Source organism: Pinus tabuliformis, chromosome 5_2, assembly GCF_031772625.1.
Source record: "Pinus tabuliformis cultivar Carrire ecotype Pingquan chromosome 5_2, CPIR1, whole genome shotgun sequence".
NCBI lineage: Eukaryota > Viridiplantae > Streptophyta > Pinopsida > Pinales > Pinaceae > Pinus > Pinus tabuliformis.
Window position 1 is genome coordinate 229010844 of NC_142306.1, and position 24370 is coordinate 229035213.

The window sequence follows — 24370 nt, forward strand, 5'->3', positions numbered from 1 at the left end:
CTAGTAGTGGATCAACACCTCTAAACTCACCAGCACAACAAGAGGTAACTTCTTCAAGTAGACCTACCAAGAGGATTTTTAGGGCAGAAGTGACTAAGACTTATTCCAGAGGAAAAAGGCTTATGTTTTCTGTAGAGATTTATGAAAGGGCCATTGAAGCCTACAGCAGGTGAATTGAGAGCATCCCCACAACATGAGGAATTCAGTCATTCATGCACCAATGTGACAAATTTGGAGAAAGGTCATGAGGAAAAAGGTGCAAAGAAAATCATAATGGACAAGGAAGTTGAGATCAAAAAGGTTGGAATATAGGTTGATAGAGGCAAATTCTTTGATAGCATGCTTACAGCAAGAAAACATGCAATTGAAGATAAGCCAAATGCTCCAAAATAAGCACATAACAAATTTGAAGAAGGAGGATGAAAAGGAAAAGAAGTGGTTTAGTTGAATGATTTAGAGGATAAAGAATAGCAAAGCACACCAGTGAAACCAAGAAAAAGAGGTCTCAAGAAAGCCCTCGAGCTGCAAAAATAAGTTTCTCCACCTAGAGGTCAAATCACTCAAAATGGCTTAATTGCTAAAGAGATCAATGCAGAAAGAGTTTATTGGTTTGACAAGGTCAGTGGTGACTTCGAGAAACACCTCAAGAAAGCAAGGAGGGAGAATAAATTTCCAATACACATGGACATGCATTATTACACAAAGAATAGGGAATCCCAAGTCAGAATCAAGCAATTGAAGAAAAAGCTGAAGGAAACCCTGATTAGCCAAAAGGACAAAGGCAAGGTTGATCTACTTTCTAAGGCCTCTCTCATGGAATGAAATATCATATGATAACTTTAAGGGGTAATTTTGAAGAAATTTTGAGAATTTTTTGACATTTCGGAATTTTTGGTAGTTTTTAGCCTGTTTTTAGACTCAGAAACAGAGCTATAAGCGCAGCGCCTAGACGCTACACTTTTTCCTCAGGGATCCTTTTGCTAAAAAAGTCACCACCATTGGACATATAATGGCCTAATCATATCATCTATCCACTTTTTTAGACTTTTCAGCAGACATATTGAGAGAAAATGTCAAAAAAGGGGTCAAAACGTCACTTTCTGCCACTGTTTTGAAACATGCATTGCGCATATCTGAGTAGTCTTGTGAAAATCAATTGTCATCCCCACTGGAGTGTCCAAATAATTTTTTTTATGAGTCAAATGAAAACTATAGATCTAGATCTTTCCAATGAGCTATCAATCTCAGTATTTGGAGCACAAAAACCCCTCCAAAATCCTCCTGCAAGCCAGATGTTGCACATATCCCTGTGAGAGCTTTTCTTCAATAGTTTTTCAGCAGATTTCAACCTAATGATGTCATTTTTCTATTTTTATGTCTTAATGATGTAATTATGCCTAAATAGCATTTGGTAGAATAATTTTGACTTAGATTCATGCTCTTAAAATTTGATTTGAGGTCAAATGTATAATTTTTTCTAAATTGAGGGTTTGATTGAACCTCCCTAGTCTTTAGGGTTTTGGTTGAGCTTTTCATGTAACTGATGATACATTGAGGGATTCGACCCCTGATAGTGGGGAAATGTTTTCGTGGTCTATATGAATGTATTTTTTAGTAAAACACAAGGTTGTACATCAGAGGTGAGAACACTTTTAGCTTGTATTTCAACTCTTTATTTAGGAAATCAAAGGAGAAATTTGGAGCTATTATCTAGGAATTCATGTGCAGTGAGTTTGTGATGATGTATTTCCTCTATTATAGTTTTTTATGAATAATATACATCTTTCCTTTGCATATCTTATCTCTTCTGTGATTTTCCTTAAAGGTTATAAGCAAAATTGTTTGCATAAAGCTCTGTTTTGATGGGAATATCATTTTGCGTAATTTTCCTTCTTTCTTTAAGAATTCATGGTGCACATGTTCATTAAGACCTTTTTATTCTTTCAAACACTACACTACATTGACAAACCCTAAATCCATAACAAAATCATTTCCACCTTGCTCCTTTATATCTTTGTTGTTGTAACCCTTTGATACTTTGACCTAGCTATCTGGTTTTCATCCCTTATCCAAGATGAAAACCTAAAAACTCAAAACCCTACCTAAGGCTAACATATCTAGCCTAACATATTTTCCTATTCTTGTCATCGTTGGCTATGAATTCATAGAGAGATCTCTCTCTGGTTTAGCAGGCTAGCTATTGAACCTAAGTGGTTTGAGGTTACCTCCTTCGATCTCCCTTCTCAGCCTTGGGACATTGTGGAGGATACCAATGCGCATGCCTAAAATCGAGGAAAAAGTGACACTTGGCGGCAGTTTGTAAAAATGATGCAAGTGCCTCCTTCATGTTACAAAAAATAGATCCCTATTTTTTAGGGATTATTTTTTCTTTTTCCTTTTTTCCTTTTTAGGAAAAATTTCCATACATGGCCCACGAAGATTGCGTAGTTTTAGGAAGGCCTCAGCAACTTTTCATCTCATGCACTACGTAGTTTCTAAGAATACTGTGTTCTATGTAATTTATGGGTTGACTACTAGTTTTCCCCTCCATGACTGTGCATTTCCAGAGCTCAAGGCCCACTGGCAGTCAAGACTACACAATTCCCAATAGCAAGGCCAATTTCCCTCAAGAATTGTGCAGTTTTCTAAGGCAAGCCTAGAACTGTTGTGAGACCAAGTCAGGAGATCGGCTTGTGGGTTAGAAAATGAACTAAGTGAGAAAACACAAGCCAATATGAAAATAATAATTATCAGTCGAAGCATAAATACCTAGGTTAGTGCAATATGACTTGTTGTGGTTTAAAAGGAAGGCTCCAAAATCGAAGCATAAGAAAAATTTTGGAGGGTGGTTGTAGCCGCTATAACATTGGTGACACACTGGTAGGACTCCAACTCTCTATATGGACCTTGTCTCGTGCAAAGCTGGTCTAACTCTTCCAGATGTATTGTTCACTTATTTTACTATCATATCTTCTTCACTTAGCTTGAGTTAAATATATAGTCTTTACCATTGCCTTTATTGGCAACACACATACCAAGCCAAGTCAAACTAATTTGTTTCAATTGGGGATGACATGTATATAGATGTATATGTAATATAAATTGTCATAGTTTTAGTTTCATCTCTGGTGTTGCTTCGCTACTAGTAGGCCTGAACAGTACCTTGATGGAGTCATTTCAAGAGGACAAGAATTGCTTCGTTGCGAGTGAGCCTAAATACTACCCCGACGGAGTTACTTGCTTCACCTCTCTACACATGAATCCTTTCTCTTATTTTTCCCTTTATTTTATTTTTTCATGTTTTCATTTTTTATTTTTTTTTATTTGCGAAGAACTATGCATAGGCACTTATTTATTTCATGAGGAGAAATTGGATCATGACTTATTGAGTGCAGAGGAGGTTGTCCCTTCAGAGAAAGATAGTTATATATACCTCTGACATACTTGTCAAGGTTTTCCCCCTCTCCTTATTGTACTTTACTGAGTTGAAAAGGGTTAACCCAATATATAAAACTGATTAGAGTAGGTGGTACTAGTTAAGAGTGCAAGCATCGCGATCTCACCGTGACTCTCTCTGAAAGGAACATATTTTCTATCAGGGTATCATCAGCTACAATAAATGAGATATTCACATAAAGAGAGGGGATAGATAGATAACCAAGTGTTGATATTTGTACAAGTTCCTCTTGGATTTCACCCTTCTTGTCTAAGAAGCCAAACACGGTTTCACATGAAAACTAATCTATAGGTGCAAAAGAAAACAAACAAAGGAAAGAAGCAAGACAAAGGAAGCAAACCAAGAAACAAACAAGGAAATAAAAACTACTCCTACTCCTATTATAAGAAAAACATAGGCCAACTCATGTAAAGTGATACTTCCAATGCAGCCATTGCCGCATTGGTTGGCCCATGTAGGTGAGAGTATGCATGTCAAGAAGGATATACAAGAAAACCAGAAAACAAGAAAGATAAAACAATGCAAACCAAAACATTCAAAGCTTGAATGCATCTATAGAAAAGTAAAAATGGAAAGCACATGAAAGGTATTCTGGGATGTATCATGGTTTCTTAATACATTGTGAGTGGAAGATAATCATGTACACACCTTCAAACTTAAAAAAAAAGAAAACATAAAGAAAGAAGAAAACTTTTTTTCCGGAACAATTTTTTGTATGTACGGCTCCTCCAATGCTTGAGCAATAGGATCATGTGATTTTGGTCGAGGATGCAAAAACTATGAAATAGATTGATTTTCAATGTGAACAATAGAGTGATCATGAGCTTGGAAGGATTCAACATATTTCTAATTAGAACTGGAACTGACCTCAAGGCTACAAGAACTTGACATAAGCATTAGCTCAAGCTGAAGTGCCTCGACAACTTGAGGAGTTCCCAATCCATCAAAAGATGGATCATCAAAGACTGGTGGCTTAGAAAGATAAACAGTGGATAAATAGGAATTGTGATCGAATGAATGAATGAAAATATCATGACCTCCATTATCAGAAAGTTCAAGATGATGGATAGAGGCATCCTCATGATGTGACGAATCATAAAGAGGGGACGATAAAAATGAGAAATTTCACCCTCTATGTTTCTGGAAAGGTTAGATGAGAGATTAGGAAGATCAAGGAAGATATATTTGTCCTCTCCACATTTAAATTAGAAACTAGCATTCCATGTGTTTTTCAAATGATCTGAAATAAAAACTTCTAGAAATTAATTTTCACTAGATAGAATAGAAAATATAGAATAATGGAATATGTCAGGATAAAGTGGATGAGGTGTGGAAAGAAGGAGGTCATCCTTCACCGTAGATAATTTTTCAGACTCCCACACATACTCATAAAAAATGATATCGCAGGTTGGTTGTTCAACACCAACTATGCCTAGAACTTGATCCTCGTGAACATCACAAGTGAAATCCGAGATGGATGAACACAACACACCAAAATTCAAAGGATAAAAGGGACTGAAGGATGGAGGATGAGGATATAACACCACATGATAACCATCAGCGTTACAATCCAAATATGCACAGAAATTATGGGCAGGTGGGGTAGGAGGAGATGGTGATAAATCAATAGGTGGATTGTCAACTTTCCAACCATGACCTACAAAGCTAGAGTTATTTGATGGGGAGGAGACAAAGGGTCACTTGGGACAACAACCTTGTCTATCTCAAATTTTTAAGCTCTAACACCGAGGTATGTTGGGACAGGTTTGAAATATTCTAAATCATGTGGATTTTTAGAAACATGAACAAGATTCCCAGTCAACTTCATCTTCAGGAAATTCAAAACAATAGTGAAGAAAATTATCGTGAAAATCTTGAAGAGGTCTTTAGGGGATTTTCCTAATTTCAAAAAATTTCTATTAAGGGTTTTACGGTCATAAATAATGAAATAATGACATGATTGTCTAAAAAAAATGATCAAAATAGTGCAAACAAGGTGCGGGCAATGTGTGACACCATTGCTTTGTGTGCCATTCAAATGTGAAACTGAATGGTCCAGAGGAAATATCTTCAGATGAGACATCATTCTTGTAATAGAAACTAGCAAAAGAAATTGTGTTTCTAAGAAAGGTTATTCTACCCTCACTATTAAACTTAAATATGGACAACTCATTTAAAATTCTCTCGACACTTCAAAATGTGCAGAGTTAGAAAAACATGTTGGTGCTTTGATTTGGAAATAAGTCATGAGATATGTGTAGAAATTCAAAATAGACATCAAGGGTTCATCTTGTCATCTGGCCCTCCTTCTAGCGCTAGAAATGTTGATAGTGTTCGACCTGCCAAGATTCACGGGATCTCCCCAATATGAAGTCCCAACTAGACCTCACACTGTTTTGTGTAGGAGCTCGAGCAGTGGGGTAGTGTAATGCCTTGACCATGGTAGCATGCAAAGGAAAATGTGATAACTTTGGGTGAGAGAAAGTGTGTGACCCTATGGAGAGTTAACTGTGATGCAAGAAGGTTCTAACATAGGGAGGGGAAAAGGAAGTATGAACCTTAGAAGCCTGTAATAGTATGCAGCTTCAAAGGAACACACAAGAAAAATAACATCACAAGATAAAATGCAGAATAGTCAACAAATTCATGTGACAAGTTAATCCAACAACACACATTCAATAGGATTCGTAAAAATGCATACAAAGTAGTTCATAAGCATATGTGTAAGTTAAATAACATACATTTCCAATGCAACAAGAATAGTCCTACTACATTAACAACATATGCATTAAATTGTGTTGGCATTGATTTTATTATTATTACTGAAAGTTCTATCCATACATACACCATTGATGACCAATAGCCCCAATAGTGGAACATTATAGTGAAGAATGCCTACTCTTGCAAAGAAGTATACTCGCTCTATGATATGGAGAAGCCAAGGCTCTTCAAAATACTCTAAAGCCTTCTCTAAGCCTAAGCCTAACCAAATGCTTGGCTCCCAAAAGCATGTTCTATGAGTTATGAGGTTCTATTTATAACAAAGGGTGGGGTGACCCTTGACATTCCCCTTTGTGACTCTTTGACTTCCCTCGTGACTCTTCAACTTCTTTACTAAATGACACATTACATTACATGATGACTTTTAATATTCCGATATTAACACTTGGAATTTCACTTACAACATATTTACAAATAATATTACTTTGTCCACATGTACCAATATAGGAAAAAATACCCTAGAGACAACCTAACAAGACACAACACTATGATTCTAGAGTTTGGGGAAATTCCAGCTTAGCAACATCCACTTGATGCTTCTCAATCACATATTAGTGCTAAGCTTGGTAATGTTTGATGGTGTCTTTCTGGAAGTGGACTCTTGCCTCCATGGAATCCAGGTATATGGTCTTCAAACATGTATCCAACTCATTATGAATCATTAGCAACATGGTGTTGACCTTAAGAGGACCACCGATGTACTTCTACATGTTGTGAGAATTCCTCTCCAAATATTCCCTGGTGGCCTCTCATCTTAGGTGCTCCAAGTACTCATCGATTTCTAGTCGGACTTGGTTTTTGGGTTTAGCATCAATGAGAGAACTGATTGATGGGATCTGATGCTTTCTCACCATGACATCCAAACTATTATACAACTTCACATATGAGGTCTGTATGTTGTCGATGAATGGGGCGAGCAGCTCATAGTTCTGGATCAACATTTGAACCTTTGATTTCTCTAGATCTGCCTATGGCTTCGTATACTTCTCTAATTCAAGCAGGGCCCCTTTATACTACATGGTCCACTCTTGTATATGGGTTATGGCAGCATGTATGTTCTTAAGAGTTTGAACAAACTCTTTGCTACATTTTTGTAGGCCATGAAAATGGACAACTACTTTATGCACGGTGAAAAATCCATCATAGAGCTTCCACGTGGTATCACCAAGTGTTAATACTTCAACAATTATCGTTATCTTCATCTCCCCCAATGGGGAAACTACATACTATGCTGATGTTCGTAGTTGTTCTACCTCTTTCCTGGAAATCTGCAAGTTCTTTGCTAGTTGTTCATTCTCAATCATCAAAAACTGAATATTTGAGCTTGTTGCTCCTACATAGGCCAAGCTGTCTTGGGAAATGGTAGTTGGATGCTTCCTGGTGTTTGACATTATCACCCTTGATGAATGTAGGTGATCCCTGATCATCGGGAAATTTATTGGTCTGAACCTATAGAATCTTCTTTTGCAACTCATCAAATGATAGATTGTACCCATCCATGACCAGATCATCATTAAGGATAATAACATCTCCTTTCCTGCTCGAAACTGGTTCTGACAATAATGGTGGTGGGGACTAAGGGATGACCTGTGGTTTTCTCAGAATCATGTAAGTGTCTTCATTATGTGGCTCTTGTTCCAACTCCATGTCTAGCACTTCAATCAATTGCTCGTTTTTTTAGCATGCTCCTGATCCTGCATCTTTAGCTACTTCTTGTTCCAGCTCATCAACCTATATCAGCATTGTTTACTCCGTTATCATGCCTTTCATTTTTTTCTTCTTCCTACTTCTACTTCTCTTCTCTTTCTTTCCTCCTCAACTCTTTTTCTTCCTTCAAATTCTTCTATGTCTTCTCCAGCTTCAGTTATGCTTCCCGTAGCCTCTACCTTTCTCTCTTCCTTCGCTCTACTCTCTTCATCTGTTTCTCCCTCTTTTATTCCCCTACCAAAGCTGCCTTCTCCAGGATAGGATTTGCCTTCATCTTGCACTTTTCTCTCCCTTTGGATTCTCAACAACCTTCCTCTTTCCCTTTTCCTGCACTGGATTTTTGTCTTCTGTTGTTGTTGTTGCTTCCAGACCTGCTGTTGTCTGCAGAGCAGCTTTCCAATATTTTTCTATATTGACTGGCTCATTGCTTTTGGAGGCATTGTAGTAGTACCTCTTGTTGAAGAATCTAGGGAAAAGTAGTGTAGTGTGATTCTTCGTTACTTGATAACAATTTGTGGAGTATTTTTACTTTTACTTATTAGTTTATTCTTGTTCTTCTTCTTATTAGTGGATACGTGTGTAGTTTATGAAACTTCTACCAAAACATAAGATCAAGAACACAAGATGTTGGCTCTCTACCAGGGCCAAAACCTCTCTTCTCTTAAGAGGAAAACCGTTTAGTGAATTTCTCTTATTGAATCTTCTATTGATCAATGCCAAACCCTAGACCCCTGACAAGAATATCCTCCAAGCACAAGCCAAGTCCTTTCCTCTTTCTGCACCTTGTTTCCTAGCACTTTGTTCCCGGACACTTTGTTTTTTGGCATTTCATCTTCCTTCTTCCGACACTTCATTCTTCTTTAAATTGTTGGTAAGTCTTGTTATACTTTCTTTAGAAGACATGCCCTTATGAGACCCTTCCCTTATGGTGATCCCTTCATTCGCTTATCCAACCAGTGAACTTTTATGACTATCAAGGGAGGTTTTTATGACAGTAGTGCAAACCTAATTCGCACACATGTGAGGGGTACCCTAGAGAATTAGGATCTTTTTCCTTCGCTAGATAGATAGGCTTCTTTGCTTGTCTTGGGAGGCTTGTAGGCCTAGTTTTAAACCCAAAAACACAATATTATGGATTGCTTGTCCCTGCTATCATATCTAAGGATTTTTCCTCCTTCTACTCACACGTGTGATTATTTCTAGCCCTAGAAACGGTCCCCTACCTTCGTTTTTCTTCCTCCTTACTTCGGTGCCATTTTAGACCCTTTACTTCATCTTCCTTGATTCTTCTTTTGCCTCCTTTCCTTTTCGAATTCTAGAGTTGATTGAATGCATTATAGATGAGTGGACAACCTTTATATATAGAGGATTGTCCCTCCAATTAGGCTGACTAGAAGACCGACTTGTCACCTCTTTGTAGGCCGACTTTAAGAGTATACTTTGGATGGTTTCTTTTGTGGTATTGCATGCTTGAAGGAGCTTCTTGATGGTGCCTTAGCGTAGGAGTATCCTTGACTTTTCTTGGAGGTGTTCTCTTGACTTTAATACATATTTATACAAGCTATAACATGCCCTTAAGGTATTCAACCTTTTTATTTTGACTATTTGACTCACCTATAGCACTTTAACTAGTGCTAGACCTATTTCAATGAGAAATAAACTCATTGACATATATCATAAAAATAATATTTCCTTTCTTAAATAAATACTAATATCAAAAGTACATTTATGAAGATCAAATCAAGTTACATTTCCTTCAATACCCCGTCTTAACTAGGGAGGTATTCATAAAAGATTACAAGGTGTTTGGCCATTATCAATCTTGAAGAATTCACATAAGAGAAATTGGATTTGCAATCCATGAGCTACAATGCTTGCGAGACCAATGATTTATAGACACCTTCATCATTGTCTCTCAAGGTACATACCCACCTGGGAGTTCTCAGAGTATGACCTTCTAGGACTATTCTTATCTTGGGTTCCCAGCCCTCAAAGAATATCGGTCCTCTTGCCTACTCTTGTCTTGGATTCCCTACACATCCTAAAAGAGTATTTGATGCTAGACGTTTACCTAATCCTCCCATTCTTTCTTCCCAAGTGAAGGTAAGAATGGTGTGTCTATCTTGTGTCTACATTTCCATTCATGGCCTTCATCTAGACTTATTGTTGTTAGTCCTAGTCTAGTGCATGACCCATGAAATGGGAAACAAAATTGTCACTCCTTTCTAATTAGGCATGATCCTAAAGTCCCTCTTGATCAGGGACCTGTCAGAGCTCCCTCTTAGCTAGGGACTCTTTCATTCATCAAAACCTTCTTCTTCATGGGTCCTTCAACTGCTTGATCTCCTTCCTTTATTTCATGTCATGAACCTTTGTTCGAACTTCTTCTAGGTAGGGCACCATCCTTCGATCACTTTCCTTCCTGGTTTGTCATGTCATTATTTCCTTAATGGAAACTGGGTTTTTTGTCATTCATCAGGTTTTCTTGTCATCTTGGCTACTCCTTTGTCATCTTGTCCATGATTCGAAATACTCTTCACATGGATGCTTCATTTTACTTGCTTGTTTAAATGCGTTGACCTAGTAGCCCATCATGACTTCTTCCTGATATTGCTTCAACATTTCTTTTTGTTGGATGGTTTCTTCATCACGACATCTTCGTAGAGTAGAATTTTTTATCTACATCTTTTATATCTCCAAGGCCTTCATAGGTGTCAAGGGTCCTTCCTTCCTTTGTCAGAGTTTTCCTACCTTCTTTCGAGAGATATCTTCAAAGTAGTATATCATATAGTGATTCTCGGTGATCATGGTGTTCCTCACATGCTTGATCTCTTTCTTCATTTGCTCCTTCCTAGGTAGATAGGTCAACCATCTTATGCTTCTTGTCAGAGAATTTCTTCCTTGCTTGTTTCCTAGACTAGTCAGCATTTCTTCTTCCTTCGTAGTTAGAAATCTTATACTCCTTATGTGAGCATATTATTTTGTTGTCCTTCATTTCATTGTAGTACATGGATTTGAGCACGTTCTTGGTGAAAGAGATTCTTTCATACTTGATCATGTTATAGAACTATTCCAATGACTCAATAATATACAAATGACTAAACTTTGATGCATACATACCTCATCTTGATTCTCCTTTGATCATCTTAGCTTCATTTGGTTGTCATTGGTGTTTCCCTTCTTTCTTCATCTTAACTTGCCTATATATCATCGTTTTCTTGAATCCCATGAATGGGATTCCCAATGAGACATCTGCTTTGGTTCATAAACCTTCTTTTGATGATTCCATCATAGGATCTTAGAGACCCTTGCCTTGCAAACGTTCCTTTCCTTTTCATGATGGAGGTCTTCTAAGATTCTTAATCATGATCAATTTTATCTCATCATGGATGAGGTCCTATACTAGGTATGCTTCATCTACATGAATATTTTGAGCTATATCTGCCATGATCTTATATTATAGAGGATATTTATACCCATGCATTTTTATTCTTATTATAACTGCTACATCTTCATGAGTATCTAGAGCTCTCTGTACATCATACTTCTAGATTCTAAAGGATGGTTCTAGCCATGCAATATTCCTACATGCTCCTATACTACTCAAAAACTTTAAAGAAGACTAGAAGTAAATAGTTTAACATAGTCATAGTAGAGATCCGAGGGATCTTCCTTATTTTGCTTATTTTCTTCTTCTTTAACTTCTTGATTCATGTGAGATTATTCCCTCTTTCTTTTGTTGTTTTTGTCCTTATTAAGCTTAGGAGAATTCCTTCTGGAGTGTCCATATTCTTGACATCCAAAACATTGGATTTTGGACATGTCTTTGTTTTTTGTTCTTCATGGACCAAACTTTCCAAATTTACCCTTTCTCTTGGCCATGGTAGCAAATGATTGCTCCTTTGATCCCACATCTTCTTTTGCCTTGAGTCTGGTTTCATTTGTCTTGCATAGAGACCAAATTTCATTGAGTGTGGTTGCTTTCTTCTTGGCATATATGCTAGATGTGAAGTTGACCCAATCCTCTGATAGAGCGTTCAGTACTATAGTCGTCATTTCTCTATCATACATGACTTCCCCAATCTCTTAAAGTTGTTCTCTCATTTCATAGATTTTCATGAAGTAGGGATATATTCCTTCCTTTGTTATATCCATATTGTACAATTCATTTCTTAGAGATATTATTCTCCAGTTGTGGATACTGAGAATAGCTCTACTAGCTTATCATAAATTTATTTTGATGTCTCAAATTTGGAGACATAAGGAATGAGAGAGTCTTTGATTGATTCTATCATAATCCTTTGAACTGTTGTCTCATCCTTATTGTACTTGGCTAAGGCTTGAGTTTGTTCCTTAGCGGGGATAGTGATATTCCCTTTGACATGTTCTAGGAGTTCATTCTCCTTGATAAGTAGATCAGTCCTCTTCTTCCATGAAAGAAATTTATCAGTACCTACCAATTTATTTCTTTCCTTGGAAAATGACATTGATGTATATTCAGAAGGGGACATGTACTTACTTGATAGATTTTGAGATGTATTTGATTTTCTTCCACTTTTGAGACTTGATGGCTCACCTTCCTTGGATCTTGATGTTCCTCAAGTTGCATTATCCAGGTGGACTTGCTTGATGATGAGATTTTCTTGAAGACTTGTAGCTTGATGTAGGTCCTACTTCAATCTACTCTTCTTTGTAGGTGCCTTTATGTAAGGATCCTCTTCTAGCTTTGTAGACCTCCTTCATGAATTATGGATTGTATACCCTTCATGTCATTGAAGTGATTGAGACTTCTAGGCTTGATGCTTCAACTTTGTAAATGCTTTTCTTTGATGAGTGTTCTTGAGTTTCCCTTTCCTTGATGTGTCACCTTATCTTTGATATCAAGTTGAAGAATCTAGGGAAAAGTAGTGTAGTGTGATTCTTCATTACTTGATAAAAAATTGTCGAGTATTTTTACTTTTCCTTATTAGCTTATTCTTCTTCTTCTTATTATTACTGCATATGTGTGTACTTCATCAAACTTCTACCAAAGCATAAGAACAAGGACACAAGATGTTGGCTCTTTGTCAAGGCCAAAACCTCTCTTCTCTTGAGAGGAAAACCCTTTAGTGAATTTCTCTTTTTAAAGATTTTGTTGATAAATGCCAAACCCTAGACCCCTGATAAGAATATCCTCCAAGCACAAGTCAAGTCCTTTCCTCTTTCTACACCTTGTTTCCTGGCACTTTGTTCCCTGGCACTTCTTCCGGCACTTCATTTTCTAACACTTCATCTTCCTTCTTCCAACACTTCGCTCTTCCTTCAATTGCTATTAAGTCTTGTTATACTTTCTTTAGAAGACATTCCTTTGATGAGGCCCTTCCCTTATGGTGATCCCTTCACTCTCTTAGCCAACCAATGAAATTTTATTACTGTTAAGGGAGGGTTGTTATGACAGTAGTTTTATCGGGAAATCTAGTGTCTATTCAGAGTTGTTAGTCCCACTAAGACGGGTAGCTATCTTAGAAAAAAACAGATTAAAGTCACTTGTTTTTCCTTTACGAGAGAGAGATGAGAAAGAAGCAGAGAGTACCAACCTTAGTCTTCCGCTTGGCTCCTTGCTTGTTTCCTTTCTCCTTTGACAGAATCTCGCCACTGCTTCCTTACTTGTCCCGCTATAAAGAGCACCTGTAGATTCACAGCAGCATAATACCATCAAAGCATAGAGATCTATCATTGTAAACAATATAGGATCAGATATATATTGACCATACAAATGCATATATCAACACAATATTCAGAGATACACAAGAATATGGAGGAAAACTCAAATAGATTTATTAGTAAAAGTAGTAGAAGAGAGGATTACAACCACTTGGTATGACCTAGCACCATCCTCCCAGCTTGAAATCCCTCTTCACCTCATACAAAGTAAGATCACCCAACAATGTCTTCAAAGAGAAACCAACAACACTTCTTTGCAAATTACCAAATTCCAGCCTTTAGCCTATGGATCTCTAAGATGAGGGATCCATATATAGATATTTGCAGAGGTGTGAGTCAGCTCTGGGTTTTTTATTAGTGTCATTCCACTCATAGTTCTTGGTTCCACTTGGAGATTTCATTGATCTCTTACTCATCCCTGGGTGAATTCTGAGAGGCAAGTGTCATATGAGAAGTTTCTAGAAGATTCCTTGATCATTCACTTAGCAAACTGTCTCTTCCATTTGTCTATTCTCACTTATTGCACCCTACAGAAGGCCTTTTCAGTATGCATCGCACCTCCTGTGTGTAAAAGGTGAGATGCATCGCACCCTGGCCATGGAGCAGGTGAGATGATCCAGTTTTGACCAGTTCTGAGCAGTTTTTCAGGGAGAACTTCTGGGAAATGATGTAATCAGCTGACCTTGCTCCTTTAGGGTATGAAACAACACTTTTAGGGACTTAAAAGCCCTTGGTTTATCGACCTATGTGATTGGGGTTGCAGTGCCCAAATATGTCTATATCAGTTACCCCCTAAAGCATGAGGTTGTAAATCTTTTGATGTCAGGTGAAATGCTTTATAATAAGGATCCGAGGTTTTTTGAACTGGAAGGTGACCTGTAATAAGATACAATACAATACAATATATTTCATAATATTTTCATGATCTGGCTGAGGTGGGAATTCCCATGCTCAGCTTGATAAATTCATTTTCATGTACATAGGACAGACAACCGTCTGTGTGCAGACTGATGATTCTGGTAGAGCCATCATCCCTTAGTTTGGATGATTATCTATGCAGCAATGATGTACATTTGATGTCTTTATTTTCCTGAATATATCACAACCCGGATGGATGAAACTAGATCCGGGGTCTTCAAAACTCGTTCAATCTTTGCTCGAAGTACAAGTCAGTCCATGTGAAAAGATGTTCTGGCGTCGAACATGGAAAGACATCACCTGATTACCGGCCAATGATGTAAGTTGTTAACAAGCACGAGAGGAATCATAGATGATGATGATGATGACCCTCAAGGTACTGCAATACAATTCACGTGGTGTGAATACATGAGTTGATGTCGAACACCACGCAAAATCTTTCAGTCGAAGGCCATTGATGTAAACCTGTCACCGGAAGTGAGAAACTTGCCATTGAGGCATGCAAGCTTCAAAGTACTGAAAGGGTTGTTCCTAAGTAGACTTCTTGGATAATGAGTTGATGTCGACAAGAAGTGACCCATCGTAGGAGGGCATTAATGAATCCCACATCTACGACACGTAACAGAGCAAATGATTTTGTGGAGGTGAAAACGATCTGATGATACAAGGTTCAGGGTGGCGGTCATGAAATAATGAAGCATGAAGGTATTGTAGTAGATGAGACACAAGCTAGGTAGGTGAATTCTCTGAGAGACTTCTCTTGAACATATCGGTGACACTGAAATGGATTGGTAGCATTAACCCCAAAAGTGGATGGTACGGTGGACCAATGGTGATATGACCGGTGAACGGAATAACCCAACCCAACTCAATCATGGTGATGGAGTTAAAGTGTCATGCTTAAGAGCGACCTGCTACCAATAAAGTTTCTTCAAGTTTTCTTCCCAATTTTCCCCAGTCATTTCTGACTAGTACCTCTTTATTTTTGTCAATCTTAAGGAGGATAACATATGCTTGTTCTATAATTTTCCCTTCGGGCAAACCTGTCGCTATGCTTTAACGAGCCTAATGATAGTGAAACTCGCTCTTGTCTGAATGGACAAATTTGTCGCTATTGTTTTAACGAGTTTAACAACAAAGATAACTCGGTACTTTTCAATTTTAGAGAGTCTAAAAAGAGACAGAAAGGAAACTCCAATATTCTTTTTTCGTAGTATAATCCCTTAAGTCTGAAAAAGTATAAAACAATGCGAAAGGGATGACTTTTCGATAGTTTTAACAAGCCGAAAAGACAAACGCTCGATCTTTTTGTGTAATAATCCCTCAGGTCGAAAAATATTAAAATCTAGAGGAGGGATGGCACTTCCAACCACTTTAACGAGCTAGAGAGGCCAATTGCTCGACAATATTTTCATATTTTACGAGTCAGATGAAAAGAGCTTAAAGGAGACTCGTTTTTGAGGAACAAGTGATATTTCAGATAGCAGCTGGTTCCAGGTGAGGGTTGGAACTTTCCAATCACGGCAATGTTAAGAAGATGGCTAACAGAATCACTCATCGTAGCTGTTCCTCGAAAGGGGTATACAATCAAATGGAGGCGTATGATCCACTAAAACAGAGTGGAGGTGATAGTAAGAACACGACCAAGGCTGAAAAGTTGATGATAATTTGTTCGTAACGGTTATTTACCGGAGGTGGGTTCACTTTTTAATGAACTTAAACTCTGGTGGAACATATGCTCATTGCTAGGTTTAATTTTTAATGAGCTTGAACTTTGCGTAAAACTGCTCGTTGCTAGGTTTATTTTTTAACGAGCTTGAACTTCACGTAAAACTGCTCATGGCCTGGTTCATTTTTTAATGAGCTTGAACCATGCGACAACATATGCTCAAATTTGGTTTCATGTTTACACAAGCTTGAAACGAGAAACTATGCTTGTTATAAGTTCGCATGCCCCCAGCATAATGACGCAAATCGAGGTGCATGCCCCCCAAGCTTCACTGCATTCAACACGGTGGTTGGAGTGAAGGTTTACTTCAAAATCTTTGAGAGACTCGACCTGGATTTTACGAGATCGTAATCAAAGAATCGATTTGGAAAGGGAGTTGTTTCATTTTTTAATGAGGTTGACACAGTAAAAGAACTATCCTCATAATCCACCGTATTTACAGTATTTGATAGAAAATCAAAAACTGAAGGATGATTAAGGTTGCTGAAATAATCTTCATGGTAATCCGGAAGATGGGAATGATGTTGGTAATCTTCCCATGGTGCCTCTCCTATCATCATTGACTGATTGATTCCTTCGTCTGTAGAATCTACATGCGACCAAGGATCTGAAGAGGTGCCATATTCCTTAGACCTATCTATCCAAACACTCGATGAGTGTTGATTTGGGTTTGCCCCCGAGGCCAAGAAAATTGATTGGTACAATATTTCTAAAATGGCGATGATCCATCCTGACAAAATGTTTAGGAATCTTCTAAATCTTTTAGATATAGAAGATATCATATTGCAGGTTCCCACCGTGGTCACTTCCACCAGATTACTCGGAGAAAGTAGGGAAAAAGTACCCATTAAGGCAGTCTCCTTTAGGAGGCCTACTCCGACATTTTGACGTGATTGAGAGCTTCCATGGATCATTGGAATGCTTCCCGTAACTTGTGAACTATTGGGGAGAAAGGTTTGTTGGTCGACGATTGTAATTCCTCCTTGAAAAGGAAATGCAATATTTCTAAAGTATGTCGACACAAAAACGGCCATAGCATAAATCCAAGGCCTTCCCAGTAGGATGTTGTAATCGAGGTTTCCATCGACAACTCCAACATCAATTTCTAATGTTTTTCCCCCCAGTTCAACTTGCAAGTCACTTAAAATCCTATATGGAGTGTATGTCTATCCATCAAATGCTTTTAACGTCGTTGATGATCGCGACAAGGGTGGTGAGCCTAAATTTTTCCAGCAACTCATTGACATAATACATGTAGATGCCCCCTCATCAATAATTGTTCAATGAACAGTTTTGTTGAGGGCTTTCACTTGAATGAGGAAAGCGAGTTGAGCTAGTAACTGAGGTTCATATCCTTTATGATTAAAGGACACAAGATTGGAATCTGCTGGGTCAATCCCACCTATTGCTGATAATAGAGCTTGCTTTTGGGAGGGGCAATTTTGCAGTACTTCAAGTGTCGACATAGAAGACAACGATTGGGCCAGGTCCTCTACTATATTATAATTCTGTGCCGCTCTGGCACGAGGATTAAATGTCGATTTGTATACTACTCCCTTTGGTGGCTTTATCGTTAGCTCACGAATGATGGGTGGCACAACTTCAGTCGACGTTGTTGTCGAACTACTAGGTTGATCAGTAGCCTTGTTGTTCGACAGCTGTGGATTCCCATAATCTTTACTCCTTGTCGATATCAAAGCATCATTTTTCTATTTTGAAATGGACAACATAAGCACTTGGGATGGGGAATCATTGTCGCTAGCAACCAGATTATTTCATGGGTTCAGAAATGGGTCAGTCAATACTACTGAAGTTCTTGAATTCTCTTAGATTTTCTTAACTTTAGCGTTATATGGACAATCTCTTGTCCAATGATCCTCATCACATATGAGGCATGGCTGACAAGGTGTCCTTGGCCTAGAAGGATTTGCAGAAGATTTTTCAGGAGACCAATCATCCTGTTTCTTCTATTTCCTCTTCCCTTTCCTCTTGCCCCCTGGTTGCTTTGGTTCTTTGCCTTTGTCAGTCGACATGGCATTAACCTTCGAGGCTAGAAGTTCTTCATTTGCATTTTGATCAAAAATCTTACGGGCTTTCTTAGATGTAGCCTTTGTCGATTTTGTGCTCATCGTACCTATCACGCCATCGCTGGCATGAGAGTCTTTGTTTGATTTAGGAGGAGGAGGAATGGAAAATTCTGGCCTTGGAGCATCAGGGATTTTGTCATAGAGCGTGCCAGACTGAGTATAGATCAAGTCTAGATATTGCGCACAAGCAATGACCTGCTCTTCAGTGACGACCCCTCCCTTTGCCACATATTATGTTATAGAAGGTAACAAATACTTAATAAACCATTCAGCTAGTAGCTGATTAGGGACATATGCTTTTACCATTCTACGACGACGTCGCCATTCATGAATATGATCAGATATGTGAGTGGTCGTCGTTTGCTTGAAATTGGTAAGAAGCTCTGTCCCTGTTTCATACCTTATTGGTAATTAAAAATGGGTTAAAAAGGTTGTGGCAAGGGCGCTGAAGTTATCGAATGAAGCTCTAGGAAATTCGATGTGCCATTTTGCTACCAAACCAGTTAACGTTCACTGAAAAAGGCGGAGCCAAATCGAATCATCATTGAGAGTGTTGGATGAACACCACAGATGAAAGGTCATCACATAATTCGATGGGTCTTCACCCAGATTTCCATTAAATTTAGGAATATCTGATGGAAGTTTATGAGGAATCGCCAGCCACCAAGGGGCATAAGCAATTGGATCGTTCGTTAGCTAATTTAGATCTGGTAACTCTAAAGTCACCATGAAGGGCAACTGTTGATTCAGGTTTGGCGAAGCATACCCAAGATAAGATGGGATCGCTTGAGCAGTGGGTCTTTGCATACCAGCATAATGTATTTGATGTTGATAACTTTGATAAGGTTGCTGGGCATAACAAATTTGGGATGATTGGTGATAACCATTTTGAATATACAGCTACCCATTACCTGCAATGTTTTGTTGCTCAGGTCCTTGGTAAGCTTGTTGGAATTGCATCTGTTGATGTTGCACTAGCCATGGTTGTGAAACCATTTATTGTTGCCCAATACCAGACATTTGACCAAGATGAGGGGTAATAGTACCTGTTTGAGCCTGAGTCACTCCAGTTAAGGAGCCACTAATTAGCGATTGCGGTTTTGTCGCGAAGAGAAGAGGCTATTGTACAATGACCTGAGAAACTTGAGGTTGGCATGCAACAGGCAATGCTTGTACTTGCGACACTGTCACAATAGCTGGTGTAGTGGGCATATTCGACACAGGTAGACTTAGTTGCATTGAGTATACAACTCTTGGTTGTTGAGGCAGTATTGGCACCCAACCGCTGGATGTGATTCCAATTTGACCTGAATTTGGTTGTGAAATCTCATATGGTTGTTCTCCCGAAGGGAGCAGTGAAAGGGTATAGTGCCCCCCATATGGCGGTAATCCAGTGCTCAAAGGAATGATTGGCCTTTGGAGACCAGACTACCCAAATTGACATTGTTGTGAAGGATCAATTTGTTGAGATTCAACATAAGAGATTCCAGATACTATTCCGAACGAACAAACGATAACAGACCATACTGTTGAAATAGCCCCTGGGTGGACTACTTCTAGTGGTTGAGAGCTAGTTGGGACAGATGGTATACCTGAAAACATTGTCGGAGTGGTGACAGGAGGTTCTGCTACCGGTGTATCAGACAACATAGTCCTCGATGTTGAGGTTGTCCAGACATATAGAGTCTATCCAAAAGACTTCCTAGTGATTCTACAGGAACTTGCGGTGAAGGGGTATTAACTTTTGAAGCCGAAGGATAAATATGGATCCCAGTTCCAAAATGCGATGGAGTACTGGATGGAAGATCCTCCGTAATCTCTTCTATAGCAATCAATCCAGGTGGAAGAGGTAGACTGTCAAGTCCATAAAATATTTCTGGTATTGAAGAAGGTATAGATTCTGTAGCGACAGATGCTGGAGGGGTAACACCTTCCGAATCAACTCTAGTTGGAGTTGGTTTAGGGATAGAAGTTTTTACTGTTACACTAGGATCAGTTCTAATGTACTCTTGTAACTATGAAACTTCTTCTGCAGAAGCAGGGATACCAGAAATAGTTGGAGTAACTGGAGTCTTAGAGGATGTTGAAACACAAGTTTCAAATGAGCCAGGAGACTTTGACCCAGTTAAACGAGTTCTCTTGGCCCGGAATGGTTTCATTTTCGGAGTCAAATACAGTTGACTCGTCAGTATCCGCGAACAACGGGGTTTTGATTGAATTTCTTCCACGATTGTGGATTAATTCATCAACTCAAAATAAAGGGTAAAATGTGATGCCGAATCAAATGAATTTTAGACACTTTGACACAACTTGCTCTTTCAATTTTTAAGAGTCAAGAAAAAGCTAAAGATGACTCTAGTCGCCTTCGATTTTTAATAAGCCTAAAGTGACAAGTGCTCAGATGGACCTTTTCCTTTAAGGAGTCTGAAAAGGAATGAAAGAGACTACTCTGGAAATCTAGACAGAGGGATTACCAAACCAATCGTAAAACTGCATAATACTTTTTACGATACGACAGTCAATCTTCCCGAATGCTGTGTTCAGTGCATTGCGATCGATAGGGTGGCAAACACGGCTTCCTAAGGGTAAAGGATTTAGGCCGAACAAATGCTAGTCAGTAACTACAAAGTATAGGGGCTGATCTAATGAGGTTACTTAAACTACCTCTAGGGCACTTAGGATGTTTGCAAGTCAATTGTTCAGTTCATAAACAAACCCGGAGATTGACTGAAGCAGCGTTGATCTACTTTGCACTTGCATAGCAAATGCAGTTCGAAGGCTAGCTGACTTAACTTCAGGCTCCATCTGTGGTTTATGAATCAAACAAATAGAGACAAACAATCAAACTAATCACTCCCCAGTAGAGTCACCATTTTGTTATCGGGAAATCTAGTGTCTATTCAGAGTTGTTAGTCCCACTAAGACGAGTAACTATCTTAGAAACAAACAGATTAAAGTTACTTGTTTTTCCTTTACGAGAGAGAGATGAGAAAGAAGTAGAGAGTACCAACCCTAGTCTTCCCCTTGGCTCCTTGCTTGTTTCCTTTCTCCTTTGACAGAATCTTGCCACTGTTTCCTTACTTGACCCACTTCAAAGAGAACCTGTAGATTCACAACAACATAATACCATCAAAGCATAGAGATCTATCACTATAAACAATATAGGATCATATATATATATTGACCATACAAATGCATATATCAACACAATATTCATAGATACACAATAATATGGAGGAAAACTCAAATAGCTTTATTAGTAAAAGTAGTAGAAGAGAGGATTACAACCACTTGGTTTGACCTAGCGCCATCCTCACAGCTTGAAAGCCCTCTTCACCTCATACAAAGCAAGATCACCCAACAATGTCTTCAAAGAGAAACCAAAAGCACTTCTTTGCAAATTACCCAATTCCAACCTTTGGATCTTTGGGATGAGGGATCCATTTATAGATATTTACAGGGGGGCGAGTCAGCTTCTGGGATTTTGATTAGTGTTATCTCTCTAATAGTTCTTGGTTCCATTTGGAGATTTCATGATCTCTTACTCATCCTTGGGTGAATTCAGGGAGGCAAGTGTCAAATGAGCAGCTTCTAGAAGATTCTCAGGGTCTCCACCTAGCAAACTGCTTGTGCCATTTGTCTGCTCTTGCTCATCACACCCTACAGAAGGGATATCCAGTATGAATTGCACTTTTTGCATGTGGCAAGTGAGATGCATCGCACCCTTTGCACTGGGCAATCTGTATGGTCCTGTTTTGACCAGTTCTGAGTGGTTTTTCATGGAAAACTTCCAGGAGATGATGTAATCAGCTGACCTTGCTCCTTTAGGGTATGAAATAACACTTTTAGGGACTTAGAAGCCCTTGGTTTATGTACATATGTGATTGGGGTTGCAGTGCCCAAATATGTCTATAACAATATGGGCTTTAAAGGATAACATTCAACATGAAGTTTGTCTTTGGGAACCTGATTCCTTGGAGAAGGCATTGAGGTTGGCAAGAAAAATTGAAATTGAAATTATGGAAACAAGGAATCCCACCACTCACAACTATAATTATGGAAGTGTATTTTCTCCTAGCCTTCCACAACCTACAAGGTTTAGATGAAAACAATTGGAACAAAAAAGAGAAAAAGGGCTTTGTTACAATTGTGATAGAAAATACACTAAAGGTCATAAGTGTGCTGATAAGAAATTATTTTACATAGATTATGAAGAGGAGGAAGAAAAGGAGCAAGAAACATCAAAAGAAGAGGATATACACCAAGAAACAACCCTAGAGAAAGAAAAAATGAATCCGACCATATCTTGTAAAGCATTGTCAAGAATTACCACTCCTCAAAATCGCATGATAGAAGGACATATCAAGAAGAAAAAGGTTCAAGATGTGAAAGATCACATCGAGAAAGAAGAAATGAATCCGACCATATCTTGTAATGCATTGGCTGGAATTACCACTCCTCAAACTATCAAGATAGAAGGACATATCAAGAATAAAAATGTTCAAGAAGTGAAAGATCACATCAAGCATCAAGAAATGAATCCAACCATATCTTGTAATGCATTGGAAGAAATTACGACTCTTCAAACTCTCAAGATAGAATGACATATCAAGAAGAAAAAGATTCAAGCAGTGAAAGATCACATCGAGCATCAACAACAAGTTCTCCAACTTTTAAAGGATAATGCCACTTTGGTGCAGAATCGAATGAAACAATGGGCAGATCAACATCACAGTGAAAGAAGTTTTGATGTAGGTGATTGGGTATTTTTACGGCTACATCTCAAGCAAGCTATTTATGAGAAGGAAATGTTGGCAATACTACATGCACTTAAAAAATGACGACCTTACCTAATGGGAAGACACTTCAAGGTAAAAATGGACCATGATAGTCTTAAATACTTTTTAGAACAAAGATTATATTTAGAAGAACAGAAAAAATGGGTCACAAATATGTTGGGTTATGACTTTGAAATCATCTACAAAAAAGGGAAGCAAAATGTTGTTGCAGATGCACTCTCAAGAAAGGATGAGGACGTGGAAGCATTTTTTTGTGCTATTTCTATTATCCAACCAGATTGGATAAATGAAGCAAGGGATGAATGGAAGAAGGATGAAGAAGTGTGGCCACTCATTCAAAAGTTGTAGAAGATCCCAGTTCAAACAATATTGCTAGAACATGACAAGGAAGGAAAAATCATATTGGCACCTGGAATAGTCACAGAAACAAGAACCCAACACTACGAAATTGATCAATTTCAGAGTATCTTATCAAGTGGAAGAACTTACCCGCTGAAGATTGCACATGGGAGGACAATAATTTTATACAAAAGCATCAATAACTACTCAAGCGTTGAGGACAACACTTTTTGAAGCAAAGGGGCATGTTAGGTCCCTATACTACTAGTGTAAACCTTTATTGTTATTAGTACAACCCCCTTATTATATTTTTGTGCCCATGTATTCCCCATATTGTTATTATTGTGCCCTTACATTATTATTGTTATGTCAGCTCTGATTATATTATGACCCCTTAGACTCCTATATATAGAAAGGAGGTCTTGTCATTTGTATCATCCAAGAATTATTCATTTATGTAATGTAAAGGAGGTTGCCCCCTCGAAGAGGCTAATTTATAAGGCATTCATCTATCTTTTCTATCTTTTTGTGAACTGGTTTCGTAATAGTATCCAATTATTTCTATGATATCAAAATATTCAGCATTTCCTATTACATTGGGCGCTTCAACAACAATTGCATTGTTTTGTGGCTCAACTCGATGCTATTGAATGTTTCTCCCCCTTTCACTTTATGTAGTTTCTAGAATGTTCCAATCTTCTCAGGATGTGAATGTTGCTACAATCTTTGGAATAATGTTGTCATCCAAGCCTTATTGAATGAGAGATAATGTTGTTGCATCATCATTCCTATTAGCTATAAGTTGAAACTTTTGATATTGTCATAGCATCTTAGGTCACTTGACTTGAGG